The 24,092-nt window shown below is 40.7% G+C and overlaps 1 pseudogene; it reads left to right on the top strand.

Moving 5' to 3' along the window:
• Positions 1-1,004: 1,004 nt before the first annotated feature.
• Positions 1,005-24,092, top strand: part of LOC138167570 (torsin-2A pseudogene) — a 69,682-nt pseudogene continuing 46,594 nt past the window's right edge.

The raw sequence follows: 24,092 nt of genomic DNA, 5'->3' as shown, positions 1-24,092 counted from the left end.
TTTCAGTTAGAGGTTAGTGAAAAAAAAGACATCATTTTTCCTCATCCCCTGAGGGGGGAGAAACTAAAGGGCACGTTTTGCCTAGGGTTTTTATATTTTTATATATATTTTAAATATTTTTATATATATTTAAACATATATATAGGGTTTTCTATTGGGTCTGTAATTTTGATAAGCATCAGTCCTCAGGTGGATGTGTCCAGGTTTGGATGCCACCTTGTAAGTTTGAGTCAGAGCTTTGGAAGTAGTGGGTCCATCAGATGGAACTGACTGGCAGCAAGAGAGATCCTGTATCAGAGAAGATACTGCAAACCTGGGCTTAGCTTGCCAGAAGATAGGGGTTTTGAGGGAGACAGTATAGAATGAGGTGAAATATAAAATCAGCAGTCCTACAAATTGTTTCAAGTTTGAATGCTTTTAAGTATCCTGGCAGAGTTTGACAGTAGTTAGTACAATTGCTTGTTTAGCATGTTTTGAATCTTTCTGTCCAAGGGGAGCTTATAGGTGGTTTTGTATTAAGCATTTCTTTATGCATAGGAAATAAACACCTATTCCATACCTGATTCATATTGCATAGTATGTACCTTTCTATTATCCCCTTTGGGGGAGACCGAAAACATAACCCAAATCTAAGCTTTAAGTAAATCACCTTTGAGACCTTGTGGAGAAACTTGATTATTAAGAAAGCTAAAAAAAATAGGGGGAAGGGGAAAGAGAACCTAATCCTTCTCATTAAAAGGCAGTCTCCCCTAGCACTGAACCAAATCTAACTACTTGCCAGGGTCCAGATTTTAGAGGGCCCCTTTAAGGAGAAAGAATAAGATTTCCCCAGTTCCTCCTGGACCAAGCACCAGTTGTTCATGTTAGATAACTTTGAATTTCAGATCCAATATTAAATATATGCATGACCATGGAGGATCCATAGTATAGTGTGTAGAGTGCTAGACTTGAAGTCAACAGATGAGACAAACCCTGGGCAGTTTCCTCAAGCACACAGAGGGATGATGATGAGAATGATGATGATGATGGTGATGAAGGTGATGAAGGTGATAGTGGTGATGATGATAGTGGTGATGGTTTATGATGGTGGTGATAGTGATGATGGTGGTGATGGTGATAAAGGGGATGAAGGTTATGGTGGTGATGATGATAAAGATGATGGTGGTGATGATGATGGTGGTGATGGTGATAAAGGTGATGATGGTGATGAAGGTGATGATGGTGATGATGATAGTGGTGACAGTTATGATGGTGGTGATGGTGATAATGGTGGTGATGGTGGTGATGATGATGATGGTGATGATGATGATGATGGTGGTGGTGGTGATGATAGTGGTGATGGTGATGGTGGTGATGATGATGGTGGTGGTGATGGTGATGATGATGATTGCTAACATTTATATAAGGTATGCAAAGTGCTTTGCAAATATTGTTTTATTTGATCCTCACAACAACCCTGGGAGGTAGATGCTATTATTATTATTATTCCGTTTTATAGATAAAGAAATTGAGTCAGAGATTTAAGTGACTTGCCCAGGATCACACATTTAATAAGTGTCCAAGGTAGGATTTGAACCCATACTTTATCCACTATGCCACCATACCTCTATGTAAGTGTTTAACTGCTCAGTAAATGTAAACTTGAATGGTAGGGTAGTTTCGAGACTTTTTAGTTAGTGCTTCTCTTTCTGTATTTCAAGACAAGTTTAAGTGATGGCATAGAACTTGTGACCCAGGATGCTACCAATATATGAATCAGCAGGGACTGTCTCATAGTCATCTGGAGCATCTAGCACTGTGTTTGGCAAAGAGGTGCCTAATGTATGTTTGTTGATTAGTTGATTTATTGATTGATTCATTTTTCCAACAAATATTTATTTAGCCCCAAGCTTATTCATACTATCATGGGAAATATTGAGCTGTATAAAGTCCCTACTCTTTTGAAACTTACAGTTTAGTTCAGGAGACAGTCTATCCTCCTCTGCTCCCTAAAAGAGACACTAAAAGCCTTTAGCTTTTTACTTTTCCCAACTACACCATCTCCCTTAGATCTCATTGACTTTCATTATTTCAGTTATCACTTCTATGAGGATTACTTCCAAACCTGTATCTCTAAACATGGGATCTTTCCTATCTTCTCTTAACTGAATTTTCTACTCCTGAAATCAATCCAGCCTCCTTATGACTATATCCCTGAGTCTGCACCTCTTCTATTTACTTACCTCTTAGGCCTCCATCAATTGCCTCCCTTGTATCTGCTGGGGATAGAGACTTTGCCTATATTTGTAAAGTGCTTTGCACACCTCAAAGTACCATGTAAATGTGATTTATCATGATTTTATTGTTTTTGCTGTTATTGTTATTGTTGTTGTTACTTAGCCTGAACCTTTGGCTATTAGTAACAACCACCTAACCAACCTAATATTTCTCCCACAGACTGATCTCTTAGGGTAAGTGATATTTCTACTGGTCTATCTCACAAATAACCCCCACTGGTATTGGTACTGTGAATACAGAAACCCAGTGGAGATATCAGTGCCAAACAAAAAATATGTCAAGGAATTACACTTTTCTTTCTTAGGTGGAATGAAGAAAAAGAAAGAGCCATTACTAATGTGGATAACTGAACTGGCTGAAACTTTTTTGACTTTGAGATGGATCGGGTTGTTTTCACAGCAAGGGTCAAACCCAGGAAAGCCTCCAGGACTCAGGAAGAGCATCACAGAATTGTGTGGAATTCCTGGGAAATTTTTTAAATATAGGCTCGTCTCATCCATTCTCTCAGCATTCTCTAGCTCCCGGTTACCTTTTGTCTCGTGCACAAGTTTGATATTTTGTAAAGGGGTAAGGGTGAGGGCCCATTTTCCATTGAATCACAAGTATATGATGATACAACTCAAAATGCATTTTGAAAAATAAATTTTTATTGGTATCTTTTGGTTTTGTGTCTAGTATTCCTCCTCTTTTCCCTTCTCAAAGAGTCATCGCCTGCAACAAATTTTATTTAAAAAGAAATTAGCAGAACTGACCAACGGATTAAAAAAAAGTCCAAAAATACAAGTCTCCATGTACCACAACAGAAGATCTCCCCCTACCTCTGCAAAGATGTTGACAGCAGACTCTTCTCATGCTACCTTTGTTCCTTGGACTTTTGCAACAATCACTTTTCATTGTTTTGTGGGTATTCTTTCTACTTACATTGCGATAGTCATGTTTATTGTTTTCTTGGCTCTGAGTACTTTGTATCAGACCATGTAAATCTTTCCATGCTTCTATGTATTCAGCATAATTGATATTTTTTAAATTTTTTTTTTGCTTTTTTGTAGGGGGGAAGGTAGGGCAATTGGGGTTAAGTGACTTGCCCAAGGTCATATGGTTAGTTTTGTGTTAAGTCTTTGAACCCGGATTTGAACTCAGGTCCTCCTGACTCCAGGGTCAGTGCTCTATTCACTGTGCCACCTAGCTGCCCCTTAATTGTTATTTTTTATAGTACAGTAATAATATTCCATTACATTATTACACCCATTATATTACATTTACATAATTTACTGAGCCATTTTCCAATTATTGAGCATCTTCTTTGCTTCCAAGTTTTTACTACAACAACAAATGTTGTTATAAATATTTTTGGTATATATGGGGACTTCCTTCTTATCAATGACCATCTTATCAATGGAGAAGGTCTAGTAATTTACTCCCAAAAAGGGTGTAGTGGGATTTCTGGCTCAATGTATACAAATATTTTAGTCATTTTATTTGCAAAATTCCCAGTTACATAGTTAAACTAATTCACAGTGCTACCAGCAATGTACTAGTATGCCTATCTCTCCACAACTCCTCCAAAACTGACCATTCCTATCCTTTATCATCTTTGCCAATTTGCAAGGTATGAAGTGAAACCTCAATGTTGATGATATTCATTTCTTCTATTATTAATGATTTGTAACACTCTTTCATATGGTTGTTAATAATTTGCAATTCTTTTGAGAACTGTTTGTTCATATCCAATTACTAATTATCTATTGGGGGATGGCTACCTCTATCTCTATACACACATACATGTGTATACACATATAAATAAATGACACATGTATATATATATATATATATTGTATGAATATATATTACATACATATCTATAGATTAACTATTAGTTGTTTATATGTTGGATGCCAAACCCCTATCTGAGAAATTTGATCCAAAGATTTTTGTTTTCTCATTTAACTACTTCCCTTCTTATATTCAGTGCATTAATTTTATTTGTGTAGGATCTTTTTCAGTTTCATATAATTATGTGGTACAATGGATAAAGTACTATTATTATATGCCCATGAGATCATGAAAAGATCAGGAAGACCAGAGTTTAAATCCTGCTTCAGCCTCTGAGCAAGTCACTAAAGCACTGTTTCCCTTAGTTTCCTCATCAGTAAAACAGGGATAATAATATTGCCTGCCTCCAAGGGATATTGTGAGGCTAAAAATGAAATAAAAACTGTAAAGTGCTTTGCACAGTGCCTAGCATCTAGTAGGTGCTATAAAAATGTTAGCTATTTTATTTTATCTTTTGTAATTTCCTCTATACCATCTTTGGTTAAGAATAAACCTTCTACTCCTAACTGTAAAAGTATGTGATCTACTTCCCCAAGACCCAAAGGCTCATGAATTCCTATAATATTTTAAGTTTTATAAAGCACTTTATTTGTAAAACCACTGTGAGAAAAGTAGTGTAAGTATTATGTTCCCTACTTACAAATAAGGAAACTGAGTTTTTAAGGTATAAGGTAATTTGATATTTGCTCGATAGTTGTGTTTTAAATTAATCATGTAGAAAAATACTACTAATAATAGTTAGAATTAATATAGCCCTTTAAGTTTCACAAGTTGTCAGGTCTTCCTGACTCCGGGTCTGGTACTCTATTCAAGTGCTGCGAGAAGACCTGGAGATCGAATCCCAGGCTCAGACACTTAGCACCCACCCAGAAACACCTGGCCGTGTAACCTTGAGCAAGTTACTTAACCCCAATTGCTTAGGGGCGGCCAGGTGGCTCAGTGAGTAAGAGCACCGGCTCCAGTGTCGGGATGACCTGGATCAAATCCGGGCTCAGATACTCAGCACCACACCCAGAAATAATAACTGGCCGTGTAACCTTGAGCAAGTTACTTAACCCCTATTGCTTTAAAAAAAAAAAAAAGAAGCATGGAAGGGATCTCTAGTGGGAAGAGCTTAAGAACTCTGGATAGGCAACTAGGTGGCATAGTGGATAGAGTGCCAGGTCTGGAGTCAGGAAGACTTTTGTAGGCCAGCTCAAATCTGGCCTCAGAAACTTACTGGCTAGATAACACTGGGCAAGGGTTACTTAGCCCCGTTTTGCCTCAGTTTCCTCTTCTATGAAAATGCAGCTAGTGGAAAAGCATCTACCTCAAATGAGATTACATTGGTAAAGTGCTTAGTGCAATGCCTGGCACATAGCGGATACTCTATGAATGTTAATTATTATCACAACTATTATTATGTCCACGAGATCATGAAAGGACAGAAAGAAGACTTGAGTAGCTCCTCTAAGGAAGATTTATCACAAAACATAGCTAGGAGGGACAGCTAGGTGGCACAGTGAATAGAGCACCCACCCTGGAGTCAGGAGAGCCTGAGTTCAAATCCAGTCTCAGATACTTAACACTTACTAGCTGTGTGACCTTGGGCATCACTTAACCCCAATTGTCCTGTCTTCCCCTCCAAAAAAAAGAAAAAGAAAAAAAAACATAGATAGGAATCACATGGGATAAGAAAGCATGGAGGGGTCATGATCTGCAGTGCTTCAGAGGGCACCCACATTGATGAAATTATGGTTCCACCAAATCAAAGGAATATGCTCTAGTGCAGTACGATTTGCTGAAGTCATTGGTATGATTAGAGCCAAGATTACGTCTAGGCATGCTTGAGAGTTGTTGAGTTTTCAGCAACATTTTGAAGATTACATTTTGTCAGAAGGGATGGGTAAATGAGAAAGGCAGTCTGATTCAGGATGCACACTAGGAGTGAGATCAAGGAAGACTGGGTCCCAGCAGGGGTCGTCAGACAACAAGGAGGTAAAGAACGGGCTATATAACAGGCAGCTAGGTAGGTGGAATCCAGATGTCAGGCAGAGAGTTGAGAATCAGGAAGTCAGCAAACATGGGATGGCAAGGTCAAGGCAGGGCAGAGATTGGCTTTTATTGGAGAGAAATGACTTTTTTCCTGTGATCTGTTCTTGACTTCTAGAGAAGAGAGAGGAAGCTGGAAATGGGAGAATGAAGTCAATTAAGATGCCTTTGAATCAGTATTTGAAAGGTTAGAGCACGGAAGGGTCGGATTCTAGAAGTGAAGGAGAGAAAAGTCAGTGACAGCTGTATATTAGGTTTAATACACCCCATTAGCAATAACTATTACATACACAGGTGCATTCTCTTTTTGTATCACATTAACAGATATATTAGTGGCAATTGTTCTTAATAAAATAACAAAAATGAGAGGTGGAAAGGCTCTATGGTATGATGGAATGCTGGATTTTTGCCCTTGATCATGATAATAAGCCTGCTCAATCATTACTTAGGGAGCATGATGCAACTTCAGCATCAAGGCAAATGAAAATGAGGAGATAAACAGAATTGGTTTCCTTACTGAACATGAGGTCCAAGTTTTAAGGTATTTTGATGAAGTTGTAACTGATTGTCAATTAGTCAATGAGCTATGGCAGCCGGTGTACTTCTGAGGGATGGGCGTATGTCTTAGGGGGGTGATTTGGCAGGAGGCTGAGGGCAAAGTAATTTGGCTCTCTCAGGAAGTGTAATGATTGCCTCCAGCTGAACTGTTTGGGAAGTATATTAATTCTATTAGGAAACATTTATGTTAGTTTATGTAGCATTCTGTACATCATGAAATGCACACATAAAAAATAAATTATTCATTTTCAGGGAAAGATAGCCTGGCTATGACATCACTGACAAACAACAGTAAAAGGGGCCTGGTGATGTCTGCATTTAGGGAAATAATGTGGTATAAAAAAGGCCTTACTTTCTTTTAAAAAGAAATCCATCCCATTGGGAGCACAGCATATTTTTTTTTCACTTTTTAGAGGGGGGAAGGCAGGGAAATTGGGTTAAGTGACTTGCCCAAGGTCATACAGCTAGTAAGTGTTATATGTCTGAGGTCGGATTTGAACTCAGGTCCTTCTGACTCCAGGGACGGTGCTCTATTCACTGCACCACCTAGCTGCCCCCCCCCCCTCAGCATAATCTTCAGAGGAGTAGAGACTTGATACAGAGGATAGAGCTCCGACTTCAGACTGAAAGGACATGTGTTCAAACCCTGCCTCTGCCTCTTGCTGCCTATGGAACCTTGAGCAAATAAGTTTCATTATCTGTGAAATGAGTTTATTGGACTGGAGGACCTCAAAGGTCCCTTCTCTCTCTAGATCTATGAGGCTAAAGGCAATGTGCTCATCTTCCACAGTGGCATGAGAGCCTGGAGATCCAGCTGCCAGGTGTACTAGAAAAGGGGAAGACATAAGTTTACTTACCTGGAGGCAAAGATTCGACCCATAAGTTGTGCCATGTGGACGGCCGGAAAAGACTGAATAACGACTATTTGGTTTGGACTTGTTACTTATAGTCTTAGGGCATCAGTTTCCTCATCTCTAAATTAGACACAATAATAGCTGTACTATCTACATCATGTGGTAGCTAGGTGGTGAAATGGATAGAGTATGAGGACTGAAGTCAGGAAGACTCATATTTGTGAATTAAAATCTGACCTTACATACTTACTAGCTGCATGACCCTGGGCAAGTCCTGTTTGCTTCAGTTTCCTCATCTGTCCAATGGGCCGGAGAAGGAAACGGCAAGTCACTCCAGTGTCTTTGCCAAGAAAACCCCCAATGAGGTCATGAAGAGTCAGACACAACTGAAAAGGACTCAACAACAAACCTGCATCATAGAAGGGTTGTACACAAAGTACTTTGCAAACTTGAATCTATAAGCAATATACAAATGTGTAGTTACAATTATTGTTTTTAATATCACTCATCAGCGGATTGTTCACACTCAGGCTCCCTACCATAGATTATCATGCTTGACTCTTTATCATTTCAATTGCCACAAATCACAATTCAGGGAGTCTCAAAAGACTTTGTTCAGTTTAAAGCTCTCCATAGCTTAAAACTGCCACTAAGACTTTTGGGACACTCAGTATATCCATTCAGGCTGTGTCCCAGGGCATCTACCCTCACCCCAATTTTGTCCTGTCTCACCAGGAAGGATTGTGAGCACAAGTCCTTGGCCAAGCATCATTAGAATGAATTTGTGCTTAGAAAGGCATATAATAAGGGCCAATTATATCTCAGGCTGCACTTGGAGGCTCTTTTCCATGGGCAGTGTGTGCAGCTTCTGTCTTCTTTGCGATAACAAAATGTGAGCCATTTGTGGCCGCTCAGCAATTCCTGGATTTGCAAACTCGGCTTAGTGAATGCAATCTGGTCCATGGTTTCTTCCCAGGGAAAAGCACCTTCTGCTCACTGCACTGTGTTATGATCCAATGTGCTTTTGGTAGCTCCCACCTGCACTTGTATTTCTGGCCCTCAGATCCATTAGGCCAGGCTAGCAGATGGCTCCCTGGGATTCCACAGTATCTGAGCTGGGTGTGCTGACCCTTTGGCTACATCCAAACGGCTCTATGGCACATGCCTGGAGTTTCACAACCAGATGGCAATTTTTCTTCCCCCTCAGAGCAACCTTGGTGTGTGTGTGTATGTGCAGCTAGGACTTCAAATATCTGAAGGGCCATCGGGTAGGGAGAAGTTACCTCTATTCTGTCGGGCTCCATAGGCTTGACCTAAAGCTGATGGATGGCAATTGCAGGTATTAAAATTTGACTCAATATAAGGGAGACTTTTCTAATTAGAGTTCTCCAACAAGGAAACAGGCTTCCTAATAAAGGGGTAATCCTGTCAGTCAGTCAATCAGTAAACTTTCTCATGTACCTACTATGTGTCAGGTAATCTAAGTTCTGGGGATATAAATAAAGGTGGGGAAACTGTCTCAGCTCTCAGAAACTCATGGTCTAATGGGGAGAAGACCTGCAAACAACCATGTACGAACAAGCTATATAGAGGATAAATTGGAAAAAATCAATAGAACAAAGGCACTTGTCAAAAGGTATGTTCCGATAAAGGCCAGATGACCACCTTTGGGTGGTGATATAGAGGGGATTCCTGTATCAGCATCTAGATGATGCTGCAGATAGAGAACTGAACTTTCAGAAAGACCTAGATTCAAATTCTACCTTAGATACTTTCTAGCTGTGTGACCCTGGGCAAATCACTTAACTTCTCTCTGCCTCAGTTTCTTCATCTCTAAAATGGAAATAACAACAGCACCTACCTCCCCAGATTGTTGTGATGATTGAATGAGAGAGTGTGCACAAAACTCTTTGCAAACTTCAATCTATATGTAAATATCAGTTATTATTGGTTGAGAGGCTAGTCTAATATAAACCGATGTGTTCGACGGATTTCTGCTCATCTAAACAAATATTATGACACCACTGAAAGTTCATGAGGTGGGGAGGGGGTAGTATTTTATGTCAGATGGGTCTTTTATGTCTCCTAAAAACATTTATCAAGCATATACTATGTACTAAGTGCCTGGGATACAAAAGTCAAACAGTCCCTGCTCTCGAGGAACTTAATATTATATTGGAGAAAATAACATCTCCACAGATAAACATAAGTAACACACATACAGTATTATAGTACTTTGTAATATACACACATTGTACTATGTATCTAGTTATATATGTGTGTTTGTATATATATGCATACACATACACATTCATATATACATACACCTACACCTACACATACACATACATATACATATACATATACATAGTTGTTCTTTTTCAATCATATCCAACTCTTCATGACCCCATGGACTTTTCTTGGCAAAGATACTGAAATGAGTTGTCATTTTCTTCTCCAGTGTGTTTCCATTTTACAGATAAGGAACTGAGGCAAATAGCAGCTAAATGGCTTGCCCAGGATCACACAGCTAGTAAGTGTCTGAGGCCAAATTCAAATTCAGATCTACCTGACTCCAAACCTGGTGCTCTCTCCACTGCACCATTTAGTTGCCACACACACACACACACACACACACACACACACACAATGTAATTTAAAGGACAGCACTAGCAAGTGGAGGCATGAGCAAAGGCTTCAGGTAGAAGGTGGTACTTGGGCTGAACTTTGAGGACAGCTTGGGATTCCATGAGGAAGTCTACCCCATGGGCAGCTGGCTACTCTGCCGGGCCTTAACTGCAGCCCCTACAGGCAGACACTCTCCTCTCCTGGACGCTCCAGTTAGGGCCAAGTACATCTCTGCTCTGGGCTCCTGGTCCTTCTGTCCCCTAGAATCTCACTTCTTACCCATTCATGGCAGCCAGAGAAGCTCTAGTGTGCACTTTTTGGTCCTGAGAGCACAACACACATATACACACTAGGCATGCACACAAACAGGCCCAGAGCAATACAGATATCGAGACATCCAACTGGCCACCTCTAATCACCCTCACTTGAGCTTAAAAGGCTGTCCTGTGGGGAAGCTTTGAATAGGCACCAAGGGAGGGAAGAGAGTTTGGGGTTATTCATTCAGCAGACTTTTATTGAATGCGTCAGATGTGCAAAGGCATTGGGAGAGCAACAAAGAGGCATCAAACACCGCCAGGAACCTTAGAATTTCAGTGGGGAGACAAGGCTTGCTCACATGAAAAGAGAGATGACAATCCAGGGCAGGCCAGGCTAGGTGCCCGAAGAGTAAGTAATACAGGCAGTTAGTTCAGAGGAGGGTGAGACTCCTGCAAACTTGGGGGGGGGGGGTGAGGAGGGAGGTGTTTAGTGAAGGAGCTGTTGGGACTGGAACTGAGGCTCCATATAACTGGGTTATTGTTGCATTTATACTTTGATCATTAAAGAGGAATCGTTTTTCGGTTCAGTTCGGTTTTGTTGTTTCCAGTGTTTTGAAGATAAGCGGATACTCTGCCAGTATCTGTCCAATACACAGCTATTGACAGAAGGGCACAAAGGAGCCTAGACAGCTAAGTGTAGATTGGAGAAAGCCAGTTTTTCTGAATCTGATTCAGAACCATTTTTTAATGCTAAAAGGTGGCATTATGACTCACTGAGGACTTTGTAGCCTTTTGTTATTCTTTTCCTGGGTGGTTTTGCCAAGGACCTCATGGATATCATTATTTGCCGATTACTGTTATTAGACACATTCTTTTGGAGGTAAAATGTTGCTTTCTTTCATCTCCACGTGGAGAGTCCTGGTTGCAGTTGCTGCTTTCTTATCTCCTTATGTTAAATCTCCCAAACAACTTCCCTCTGCCATGTTTCCCCTACCGAAGCCCAGGCACATTGTTTCATTCAATTCTGGCAGTTGATAAAATACATACCTGAAGCTGGAGTAGGAGGAGTGAAGTTGGAATCATGCTGGAATCTTCCTATTTCTCTCTAACTAAGGATTTCTTAACACAGGTTAAGGGATCCATGAACTTACTACTTAAAAAAAAAAATCTTGATAACTATTTTAATGTAATTTGGTTTCCATTATAATCTTAATCACTTTATTTCATGCATTCTGAGAAGGGGTCCATAGACGTCACCAGAGACTGCTGAAGAGGTCCATAACCAAAAAAGGGTTAAGAAGCTCTGCTTTCTCTAAAGCCTGCATCCAGTTCTATGAGTCAGAGGCCCTGAGTTAAAATCTCTCTGTTATTGATTTTTGTCTTGTAAACTTCCTAAATCATTCAACCTCTTTAGGGCTGCTTCCTCATCTATCAAGTGAAAAAAATTTGACTAGATAATCTCCAGGGAAGGTCCCTCCCAACTTCATAACTTATGATCCCATGATCTAACTAATGCCAGAAGGATTTGGGGAAGGCTCTTAGCAGCAGAGGTGATAAATGGAGGGGAGAAAGGAAACATTGGTCTTCTATGTGACAAGGGTAACAGGAAAAACCTCAGTTCGTCTGGCCTTAGGCACCTTCCATGGAGCTGGGCAGGAATGCCTTGGCTAAGTGGGAAAAGACAGAAGCTCTGGCCCCTTGCTTCTGGAAATGTACAACCAGAGGCTTCTGGTTTGTCTTCACATGTCCCCATGAATAGGGGTTGGACCAAAAAGGACTGACTCGGGAAGAGGTGCCTACAAGGGGAGTGTGCAGAACAGACTTCTCCTTGGAGGAATAGGGGTGTGATAGGGACATGAAGTGGTAGTCCTCCCCGATCCCAGGGCTGACAGATTACTCTCACATTCCTTCTAGATCCTACCTGGTCAGCACAGACAGGTCTAGACTCACTCTCCACTTCCAGTGCAATGAATTCTCCCAAGACTGCTAGCATTGCTCTTCTCTAAGCTTGGTGGAAAATGGCTGGGTCTAGAGATCAATCATTGATTACATTGATTGAAACTTTCATCGTATGACACTCCAGTGAAAAAATTTTATTAACATAGATCAACTCACTACTTGGCAATGTTTTAAGCACTTTCCTGGGACATTCAGAGGTTAAGTGGCATGTCCAGGGTCACATAGCTAATATAAAATAATAAGAATAACAATGATGATAATGGTGGCAACAGCAATAGTAATTAACATTTATATGGAGCTTTAAGGCTTGCAAAGCGTTTTGTATGTATTATCTCATTTAAACATCACAGACATAAGGAAGATGCTATTATTTTCCCATGTTAACATATGAGAAAACTGAGGCTAAAAGAGAGGTTGAAGGAAGCAAGATTTGAACTAAGGCTTTCTTGGCTCTAAGTCCAGTTCTCTATCCACTACAACAGTGGTGTCAAACTCAAATAAATAGGTCACAGAAAATGTACAAGAGGATTCCTGCCATCACATATTAACTTAGAAAACCATATATTAACATTATGTATATTCTATTGTATTTTTGTTTATTTTTAAAAATATTTCCCAATTACTTGTTTAATATGGTTTCCTGGAGTGTTATAGGTCACATAGTTCCTGGGTTGCAGGGACCTCTGCTCTACATCACCTGGATGCCTCACAGGTAGCAGAGGTGAGGTTTGAAGCCAAATCTTTCTTCCTCTAAGCCAGGTTCTCCCTCCGTTAGTCCACACTGCCTATTAAAACTTATAGAGCAAGGCAAAAATACCTAGCAGAAAACCAGACCGCACGATGGTATAATTAATGGTCCTTAGAATAGATATTAGTTCATGGAGGACAGCACAGAACCTGTCCTTCTTCCACCACTGTGGTCATAAGGACCACAAAAACTCCTATTTCTTGAGTCCTTTCAGGTTACAAAGTGCTGTTCTCACCCCAGCTCTCTGAAATAGGTGGTTTAAATGTCTCTATTGTCAGATGAGGAAACTGGAGCACAGAGTGGGGAAATGACTTTCCCAGGGTCACACAGCTAGCACATAGCTGTAGAGCCAGAATTAGAACTCAAATCCCATGACTCCAGCCTCAAGGCACTGTTACACCAGAACCACACAACTGGAGAGTCCAAAGGAAGCTCAGTCGCATGTAGTCCAATTCACACTGATGTTCTTCAACAATAAGTTTGTTTATATATGTATAGATATACATACATACATAATGTATACATATATACATATAGTCATGGAAGTCTTTCTCAGAGGATTTTTTTTAAAAATAGGCAAGGATAATGATATGAATGATGATGACAGATAACATGTATGTTCAGTCTAAGATTGGCAATGTACTTTAGATATTTTATATCATCCTAACCAGAAATGAGCCACATGGGGAACATCCCAAGTCCTTCCTAAACATGGGAATCATGGGATTTCATCTAGTTAAAAAAAAGTAGTTCCACTACAATATTAGAGATGGGAGGAACTTGAGAGATTGGTTAGTTTCAATTGATAGGTGAGAAGAGTGCCACCCAGAGAAATGAAATGACTATGTAAGGTCACCTGACTAGCTCCAGACAGAGCCCTGGAACCCATTTCTCCAGACTCATAGTCCAGAGCTCTGTCCCCTACACGAGGGTTATGCCATCCACACACATTTCTCTCCCAAGAATTTATGAGCAGATGAAAAGAGGCAGTATCTAAGAACGCTTACGAATGCTTCAAAAGCAATGGAATTTAATTTGGTGCTACTGGCACAAGCTCTGTTTACAGACCCAGGGCTGTAAGTGTTTATTTATGTGCATGAATCCCATCAGGATAGGGACCAGGTGTTCTGGTATGTGAACAGGTAACCAAATTAAATGTCCCTCATGTCAACAGTTGCCATTCTTCATGTCCCAGATGCTACTTTGCTGATTCAGAATCCTCTCCTCTTATAAAGAGTCTGTTATCCTTGGTCTCACCTTTGCCAGTGGGTGAAGCTCAAAGGCAGACATTCTGCTTTGCTTTGGCTGGAAGCTGGATGCCACTTCCCCCAGAGAGCAGCTCAGTCTGATCCTCCAGTGGCTCAGCTATGGCCTAAGGGGGGAGATTGAAGATGAAAATGGAATTCTGAGGACCCTCACTTTTGCTCTCCTCAGCATCTTCAGAAAAGTGTGGGGTGTCCTGTGCGTGAGCAGATGAGGTCTGAATACCCTCAGCAAGAATGGTCTAAGGAACCATGGTGTGGTGCTATGCCCTAAGAACTCTGGGCCCAAGGGGCCTTGGCTTTGATCGTGGCCCTGTGTGACCTTGGGCAAATCACTTCAACTCTCGGTTCCTCATTTCTATTTTTTTTTTTTTGCCTTTTTTTTGGAGGGGGGAAGGGAGGGCAATTGGGGTTAAGTAACTTGCCCGAGGTCACATGGCTAATTTTGTGTTAAGTGTCTGAGGCCGGATCTGAACTCAAGTCCTCCTGACTCCAGGGCTGGTGCTCGATTCACTGTGCCACCTAGCTGCCCCAACTCTTATTGTTTCGGGTGGCAAGGGGGATGGAGGGAGGAAACAGACACACTCTTTGATAACTGAACCCTGAAAGCTAAGTATGTTCTAATTTCTTTCAGTAGCATCTTATGGTTTTGTCATTCATAAATTTATGCAAACCTCTATTTAAATCTATTCGTATTTCCTGCCGGTACTACCTGCTAGGGACATGAATTCCATACGTTTATTATCTGCTGTATATTGACTTTTGTTTGTCCTAAATTTAATTTACTCACGTTTCAAATATATCTTTTACCCTACTATTTACCTAAGTGTCTTTCAGGATATGGTCACTAAGACTACACTCATTTTAGCTCTCTTCCATAACCTTCTGAATTTTACAGATTTCTATCACAAAGTCAAAATGGCCAGGCAAAGTGAAGAGAGGGTTGGGCTAGGAGCCAGGAAGATCTGCATTCAAGTCCTATCTCATACTGGCTGTATGACCCTGGAAAAGTCACTGAATGCCTCAGTTTCCCCAGATGACTCTCTCTCAGACAATAAATTACAGGCAAATTGTTTTATCTGAATCAGTACAGAAAGTTCACCAGTGGATGAAATCACTGGCAGGGACCAAAAGAAATGATAACTCAGTAGAGTAGGGCTGCTAAGAGAATTTTGAGTTCATCTAATCCATATTTTACATATGAGGAAATTGAGACCCAGAGACCTGAAGTAATATTCTCAAGGTCACACAAGTAGTAAGTCCCAAAGCTGTTCTTCTGACATCCAATGTGATGCTACTAGTCCAACCCTCTTAGAATCTTTCCCTTTCTAGGCGTAAAAGCTCCAGTCTTTTTAATATGTCCTCATTGCCGTCTCCCTGATCATTTCAGTTGTCTTTCTAAGGACATTTTCATGTTTCATGATATCTTCAGCTCATAGAATCTTAGATTCAAAGCTGGGAGAGACCTTGGAGGCTGGGTAGTCCAACTTCTTCATTTTACTGATGAAGGAAGGAGCCAGGAAAAGAATAAGTGACTTGGCTAATGTGACAGAGGTAGCATTTGAACTCAGGTCTTCTGACTTCAAAACCAGGGTGCTTTTTCCACCTTTGGTCTGAATTATACCACGAATTTTCAAAGTAAAAAAAAAAATGCACCATTGTTTTATAGAAGGGGTCCTGGCAATTTATTCTGTTTACCAACATGATGGTGAAGGAAGTGGGACCTGAAGTCTAAACCTGTGCTTTCAAGTTTTTCTGGAGGTGAATGTTTAAAAAGTTGTGTGGTGAATGTATACACACACAAACACAAGGACACACATGCACACACACACACAGAGGAAATCAGTTTCAACTTTACTCTCCCCTGCCATCCTTCTCCCAATTATTCTGTTAGCTCCTTTGCCCTGAGGGAGCAACCTAGACCTCGAAGACTTTCCATTTGGAGAAGGGACAGATCAACAACACACGAACATGTTTCCCCTTCAAGTCAGGAAAGCCAGAGATGGCTAGATTATCTTTCCCAAGTCTATTGGAGACTAATTTCTGTCTTCTCATACTAGTTCTGTTTAGGATAATTAAAAGAAAGATATCCAGATTAAATTTGGAGAATGCACAAGATTCTAGTGTTAAATTAGGTGCTTCCCTTCCCTCCCCCCAAGGGTATCCACAAATAGTTAATCAATCGGTAAATTTGTGGACAATAAACACTGTGATCAATCAACCAAGGAGTATGTATTGATTTCCTATTATGTGGCTAGCATGGTGCCTATGAGGGTGCTGTATCTTGCTAGCTATTAGAGACCAGCTGGTGGGTCATGAGAACCATGGTGAGATAAAAGTCTAAAAGTCAGCCTGGCAACGCCTACCACGTGCCAGCCACTGTGCCAAGTACTAGGGCTGCAAAGAAAGGCAAAACCAACTCCTGCCCTCAGGGAAGTCACGATCTAAATGAGTAAGGCAGGCGAGGGGGCGGCATTCAACATCTGTGCACAAGCAAGACTGGACGAGACAAATTAGAGACAGGCTCAGGATGAGCACACCAGCATTAAGGGAGATTGGTAAAGGGGTATTTCAGAAGGTAGCCTTTTAGCTGAGACTTTAAGGAAGTCAGGGAAATTAGGAGATGGAAATGAGGAAGGAGAGAAGTTCAGGCATGGGGGGACAAAACGTGAAAATGACGTGTCGGAGTGTAGAGTTTTAAGTGCAAGGAAAAGCAAGGAGGCTCGGGTCATTGAACTGCAGAATAGCACAAGATTGGGGTATGAAGAGATAGTGGGGAGAGGGGAGAGAATGGAGTAAGGTAGAAGACTAGAAATGTAGAAAGGTTTTAGGTTATGGAATACTCTAAGAGTCAAACCGAGACTGTTTTAGGATTTCTCCTCATCAATGACTGCAACCTCAAGAAACAAACTGGTATTGACTCAGCGATAAATACATTCACACAGGAGGACAGCCAACCACTGGACGCTGCAGGGCCGTGGTTCCTTGGAGCATTGGAGCCTATGCAAATTTCCTTCTCAGCCATATACAGAGATAATACTCTGCCATAACTCCTGCCATAGCCGGGAAGTGAGTGACAAGAATCCCTAGCACCAGGAAATCCCTAGTGCTGGTTTATACAGCTTCAGCCTTATGGCTCCCAAATGGAAACTGTGACTGATCTGTGGGTATCTCATCACAGCTGTGAAGAGAGGGAAGTTGTTTATAACCTGCCATGTCTTAGCCCAAGGGCTTCTCTACTGGAGACATCAGGCAGCTTTTATACCTCTAAGCTACTAACATGACTAGCAGCTGAAAAAGATAAAAAGAAAACTGTAAGACAGTAGTCCCTTCCCTTGAGGAGCTTACAATCCATTTAGAGAGACCAGAAACACATGAAAAGTTAAATAGCAAGATAAGAGGTGCCATAAAGCACTACATGATTAATCGCCAAATGGTTAGCACAGACAATGAGTCCTAGGATTTCAGAGGAGGGAGAGACTTCCATGAGCGTTTGAGGGCTCAGGAAAAGCATCATGGAGGATCATCCATGTAGAGCCAGAATGGACCTTTATCTAGTCCAATCCTCTGATTTACCAGACAAAGAATCTGAAGCCCAAGGAGGGTAAATGACTTACTGAAATCACACAGGTAGTTAAGAGACCTGGCCAGGAGTTGAATACAGATCCTCCGATTCCAAATTCAATGCTTTTCCCGCCATGACATACTGCTTCTCATTTGCACCATAGTGTCAAAGACCATTTTAGAAGTTCACACATCAGTAGAGTTGAAGCGAAAAGGAAACGAGATCAGGAAGCCTAGCCCGTTCATTTTTGTTACTGTTCAATCGTGTCCAATACTTTGTGACCCCATCTGCGGTTTTCTTGGCAGAGAAATTAAAGTGATTTGCCATTTCCTTCTCCAGCTCATTTGCAGATGAGGAAACTGAGGCAAACAGGGTTAAGTGACTTGCCCAGGGTCACACAGCTAGTGTCTGAGACTGGATTTGAACTCAGGAAAATGAGTCTTCTCGACTCCACCCAGCACTCTATTCACTGTGCCACCTAGCTGCCCTTCTGTTAATTTTACCCATAAGGAATTTGAAGTTTAGAGAGGCAAAAGGCCTCCCCTCGGTCAACACTAAGTTAATAATGGGACTAGAACTAAAATCCATATCTCCTGACTTCTCATCCTCATTTGTTCCACTCATCATCCCAGTCCAGCAGCTGGAAACTTATAACATGGGGTCATGGGATCACAGGCCCTGGAGCTAGGACTTCCGAAACCTTTAAATACAAGTCTCATTTTACACCCAGTGAAGCAGTAGCCCACACGAGCTGACTGCATCATCCAAGAACACACAAATGGGAAGTAGTCAAGTGAGAGTTTGAACTCTCACTTGACTACTCTGACTCTCAATCCTACGTATGGTTCTTCCAGATAATATAGTCAGCCACGGATTATCTGCACTAATGGACCAAAGCAAGCCCCACCAAAATCATAATTGCTTTGGAATTTAGCACATGAATGTGGGGTGGGGGGGTGCAACTAGGTAGCACAGTGGAGAGAGTGCTGGGTCTGGAGTCAGGAAGACTCATCTTTCTGAGTTCAAATCCAGCCTCAAACACGTATTAGCTGTGTGGAGCTGAGTGAGTTGCTTCACCCTGCTTTCTTCAGTTTCTTCATCTGTAAAAATGAGCTAGAGAAGAAAATGGCAAACCACTCACATATCATTGCCAAGGAAACCCCAAATGGGGTTATGAAGAGTCAGACACAACTCAGCAACAATAGCAGCAACATGTGTGTAGGGCAGCATTACTTTTCCAATTGTGTCTTGCTTACAAAAATACAGTAAAATCCTGTTGAAAGGCCCAGCAAAGGAGACCTGGCCTCAATTGTGAAGAATGGGCAGAAGGCTGCAGTTTTTTCTCAACTGAAATGGCACTAATTACCTCTTGTGCTACCAGCCCCTGGCACCAAAATTGCTAGTTATAGCTCTGATTGTTGATATTAATGCAAGTTATATGGGTTGGAACCAACAAACACACCAACCAGGCTCTCAGATGGTACAGAGAAAATGAAAAATGGGTAGGTGGAAGGGAGGCAAAGGGTGTGCTTGGAGTGAGAGGTGGCATCCATAAAGCCATGAAGGCAGGAAAACAGAAGACATGTTTAAGAAAGACAGTGAGGACATGCTAGTGATGTTCCTTCCTTCCCCACTTAGCACTTCATGCAATAATAGATTTATAGACCTAGAAGGAGCCTAAGGGTCTTCCTATTGCAAACCTCTCTCCCTACAGATAAAGACTAGAAATGTTAGCCATTTTGCTCAAGATCACAAAGCTAGCAACTAGAGTACCAACTCTTTACTCCCCCAGCAGTGCTTTCTCCATTTGACCTCAGAATAAGATCTCTGTTGTCATTTAAAAGACAGCAGTGATGTGTTTATGGGGGTGTAATTGGAGGTGCTTGGTTTGATTCAGAGCCTTCTAACAAAAGAAATCTGGATTTGAATTCTAGCATTCAATATTGTGTGACCACATGGACAATAAATTCTTGTTGACTGCCTGACAGAGCTTTTCTAATCTAGAGCATTCATTAGACTCTGGGACCATGAGCATGACAGAGCTGGCAATCCATTTGGTTTCTTTAGCTATCAACAAATGACCCCCAAAGTAGTTGACCTGGAAGTTATTAGATTATTGTGGTTGTTGAACTGAAAAAGAGAATAAATGTTGGCAGAACCGTAACTAGGGCAGGGTAACTGGGGCTTTGCCCCAAGGCACTGAAATCTAGAAAATAAGAACATTTAAAATAATGATTTTAAAAGATTGTACATTTTTAAAAATCTGTTACATTTATATTTTGATGGCACTTTCACTCCTTAGCATTGCAGGAATAACTTGAGCTTAGCACCTAGTTAGCAAGAAAATAAGCTAAAAATAGGATGATAACAGATGGCCTCCCTTCTTCCCCTTGCAACCTCATTCACTCACATCAGGTGAGCTCCTCCCCAGAGAAATCCACTCTCTTCCTCCTGAGCATTGGCTTTTCCTAGCAGTCTCAGTTGTCACAAGGTGTCTATCTTCCACAGTACTGTGCTCCAAAGTCTTCCTCACAGGAGCCATGCTGCAGTTTTTTCTCAATTGAAATGGCATTAATTACCTCTTGTGCTACCAGCCCCTGGCACCAAAATTGCTAGTTATAGATCTGATTGTTGATATTAATGCAAGTTATATGGATTGGAACCAACAAACACACCAACCAGGCTCTCAGATGGTACACAGAAAATGAAAAAGAACAGCAATGTTCCAAGGAGGTACTTTCCATCTTCTAATGAAACATTCAAATGGGTGCATGGAGTGAATGGCTTACACTGACTTTTGGTGGGTTGTTTTTGCTTACTAAGCATATTTCCACATATGGTGCCACACACCAAGGCCTAGGAGGACCCACTGGGACCATGCCACTCCTTGCTGGTTACTACTACCACTTCTCAGTCCTGCCTGTGCAGTTCCAACACTTGGTTACCCCTCCTGGCTTCTAGAAGTCACCATTTCCTCTCTATAAAATAGACTTTTGTTCTTTATCATAGAGAAAAACAAACTCTTTCTTCCTCCGATGCTCCCAGAAAATAATAGTAAACAGTTACCTCCTCCATATCGTGGGGGTCAGGGGCATGGAGCTTCCACAATCTAGAAAATCCATGTAAAATTGTTTGGCCTTCCCTTCATACCAGAGAAGAATTCTGAATTATTGTGGTATTAAAAGATAAAATATATTGGTATCATTCAATACTATACATACATTTTATGCACTTTCGAGTTTCTAAAATTTTTTTGTAATCTACTGGCCATGTGTCATCTACAGCTTCCACAAAATTCCCCCGAAATTCCCATTTAATTTTTTATGCCAACCTGCAATATATCAAAACCATGATGAGAAAAGTCACAATATAGAAGGGATAACTGTAGAAAGGAAAATGGGTCTCTGGAATGTGATTAGTGCATAACTAGTAATTATAAAGTGCACAATAATTAGTTCAAAATATGTCCTGGAGCAAGCAACAGGGAAGATGCCCTCAAGACTAACTCCGTTGAGGTGAGGCAGGGACATACTGAAGAGAGTCTTTAGATTTTATGATATGAGGCTCCATGGGAGAGAGACTGCAGTCTAGGACCCTAGAGGGTCAAGAGCAAGCTTATCTAGAAAGCCTCCTACCAGAGGAGGGGAGTAGGAACCTGGACCGTCAAGCTTTTGTTAAAAGAGCGATTTTTAAATTCTCAATTGGCATCTGACTTCCCTCTGTGAGCCTACAGGGGATATATATCTGTGTATCCTTCTCCTCTTCCCAATCTTCCTGCCAGGTGACCATGAGATCTAACTGCCAGGAACCTGCCTTATCTGTTTCTTTCATCCTCCTTCCAGCACAAGAATCCAAGTCCAAGTAAACTCATTTTCCTCCCCAAAGTAGAAGCCCCCCTTGGATCCTGCTGTTAGCTTTCCTGCCTCTGGTCCTCTTGCCCTGAGCCCATTGGCATGGATACAATAAGACATGAGCCACAGTCCAACCTTATCCTTCCTCGGGCCATTGCATTATTGCTAAGGTTATCTAGATTTCAGTGCTTAAAACATATCACTGATATATGATATGATAGGATAGGATAGGATATAGGATATGATACATGATATAATATGATATATCACATCATATATTATATTATTGTTTCTGTCCCTCAGTTTCCTCATCTGCAAAATGGGGGATTAGATTTAATGATTTCTAAAGTCACTTCCATCTCTATGATCTTTATACTATATCAATCATATTGTATTAGTTTGTATATTGTGTTATATAACATTATATCATATTATATGTTACCATCAACCTCCCATATAATAACAGCAGGATTAGGAAATATCACCACACCAAATCACCGATATTATTTTATACCATCACTGTTGCAAGAAGAGAAAACAGTCTGATGTTTGATGGGAGTTTTTATGTTTCTCATTAGTCTTTTAGAGGGGCTCAGTATGTTTTCTCAGTTCCAATTACCTGTGCCTTTCTTCTTTTGGGGATTAGTAACTATTCAACTCACCCAAAACATAGAACAGTATAACTAAAGTGTTCACTCTTCTCCCAACAGGGTGCTTAGGTTTTGACTGAGTAATCAAACTTTGTAAGAAGTTTCACTGAGATATTTACTCTGCCAAGTCATGGGAATAGAAAATATTTTGTTCTATTATGCATGTCTGCTCACTGAAAGGAAAGGAAAGAAAAAAAAATTCCCTAACTTGAGAGTCAGGCTACCCATCTTTTTTTTTTATAGCATATCTTTTGATAAATATCACTGGCAATAATACCTGCCACCAAAATTAATAATAATAACAAAATGCCAATTTAGTACCTTAAAGTTTACAGAGTTCTTTTCTTATATTATCTCATTTGATCCTCACAACAATCCCATGAGATAAATGCTAATATCCCCATTTTGCAGATGAGGATAATGAGTCTCAGAGATAGTAAGTGATTTAACTGTAGTCACACAATTAGTGCCTGAAAAAAGAATTCAAATTCAGGTGTTCCTAACTCCAAATTATAAAGTCTGTCCCCTCTGCTGCCCTGAAAAAAGTTTTTATGGTAGTACACAGGAATTTAAAACAGTATTCCAAATTCCAATTTTCTCCATAGAGAGTTGCTGAGAATTTTAATACCTTAGGCAATGTGTTATGTTAAACTTATGCAGCCACCTCTAAATTATCTGTGCAAATGTCGTCAGAAACAGCATGGAGAAGTGAAATCCATGCATAATTTAAAACCTCAGGATAATCATTGCTTTCAACTTCCTCCTCCAACAAACCTTTACCCTGAACTAATAACAAGGAATGTACTGTCCCAAACGGTTGCGTTGGAGCTTTCTTTCCCATATCATGCCTTGTCTACCCTCTGATGGAATCAATCATAGATAATCATAGATAATTATAAAATCATAGCTATAAATATGTTGTACTGGATAGAGAGCTGTTTTAGCGGTTCAGAAGACCTCAGTTTAAGCCCCACTTCTGAAACATACTGCCTATGTGACCATAGGCAAGTTACTTAGTCATTCAATGCCTGCAGCAATAATCTAAGGCGTTAAGTTATGGAATCATTGCTCCTTTGTATCAGTGGAGGGAGTTTTCACACCAGAATTTCCTTAACCTGATGAAATCAATTCCCTTCACCGAGAAAGGGGAAGCTAAAAGATACCTTAGCAATTATCTAGCCCAGGGGTTCTTAATCTGGGGTCTGTGAAGGGTTTTTTGTTTGTGTTTTAATATTATTTGTTTTTAATTTTCAACATTCACTTTCATAAGATTTTGAGTTCCAAATTTTCTCCCACTACCTCTCTTTCCGCCATCCCAAGATGGCCAGATTAAGCACATTTTCACACTAGTCATATTGTAAAGAAAAATTAGAACCAATGGAAGGAACCATGAGAAAGAAGGAAAAAAAAGAGGTAGCAAAGAGTCCACTTCAATCTTCGTTCAGACTCCAAAGTTCTTTCTCTGAATGTGGATAGTATTTTCCACCATGAGCCTTTTGGAGTTGTCTTAGATCCTTGCATGGCTAAGAAGAGGTAAATCTATCAGTTAGTCCTCGCACAATGTTGATGTTACTGTGCACAATGTTCTCCTGGTTCTGTTCACTTGTGAAGTTTTTTTT

The sequence above is a fragment of the Petaurus breviceps genome, unplaced genomic scaffold, assembly GCF_028583685.1.
Source record: "Petaurus breviceps papuanus isolate PSGF00001 unplaced genomic scaffold, PetGlider_PUasm1.0 229, whole genome shotgun sequence".
NCBI classification, from domain to species: domain Eukaryota; kingdom Metazoa; phylum Chordata; class Mammalia; order Diprotodontia; family Petauridae; genus Petaurus; species Petaurus breviceps.
This window is presented reverse-complemented; position numbering and strand designations above follow the sequence as displayed.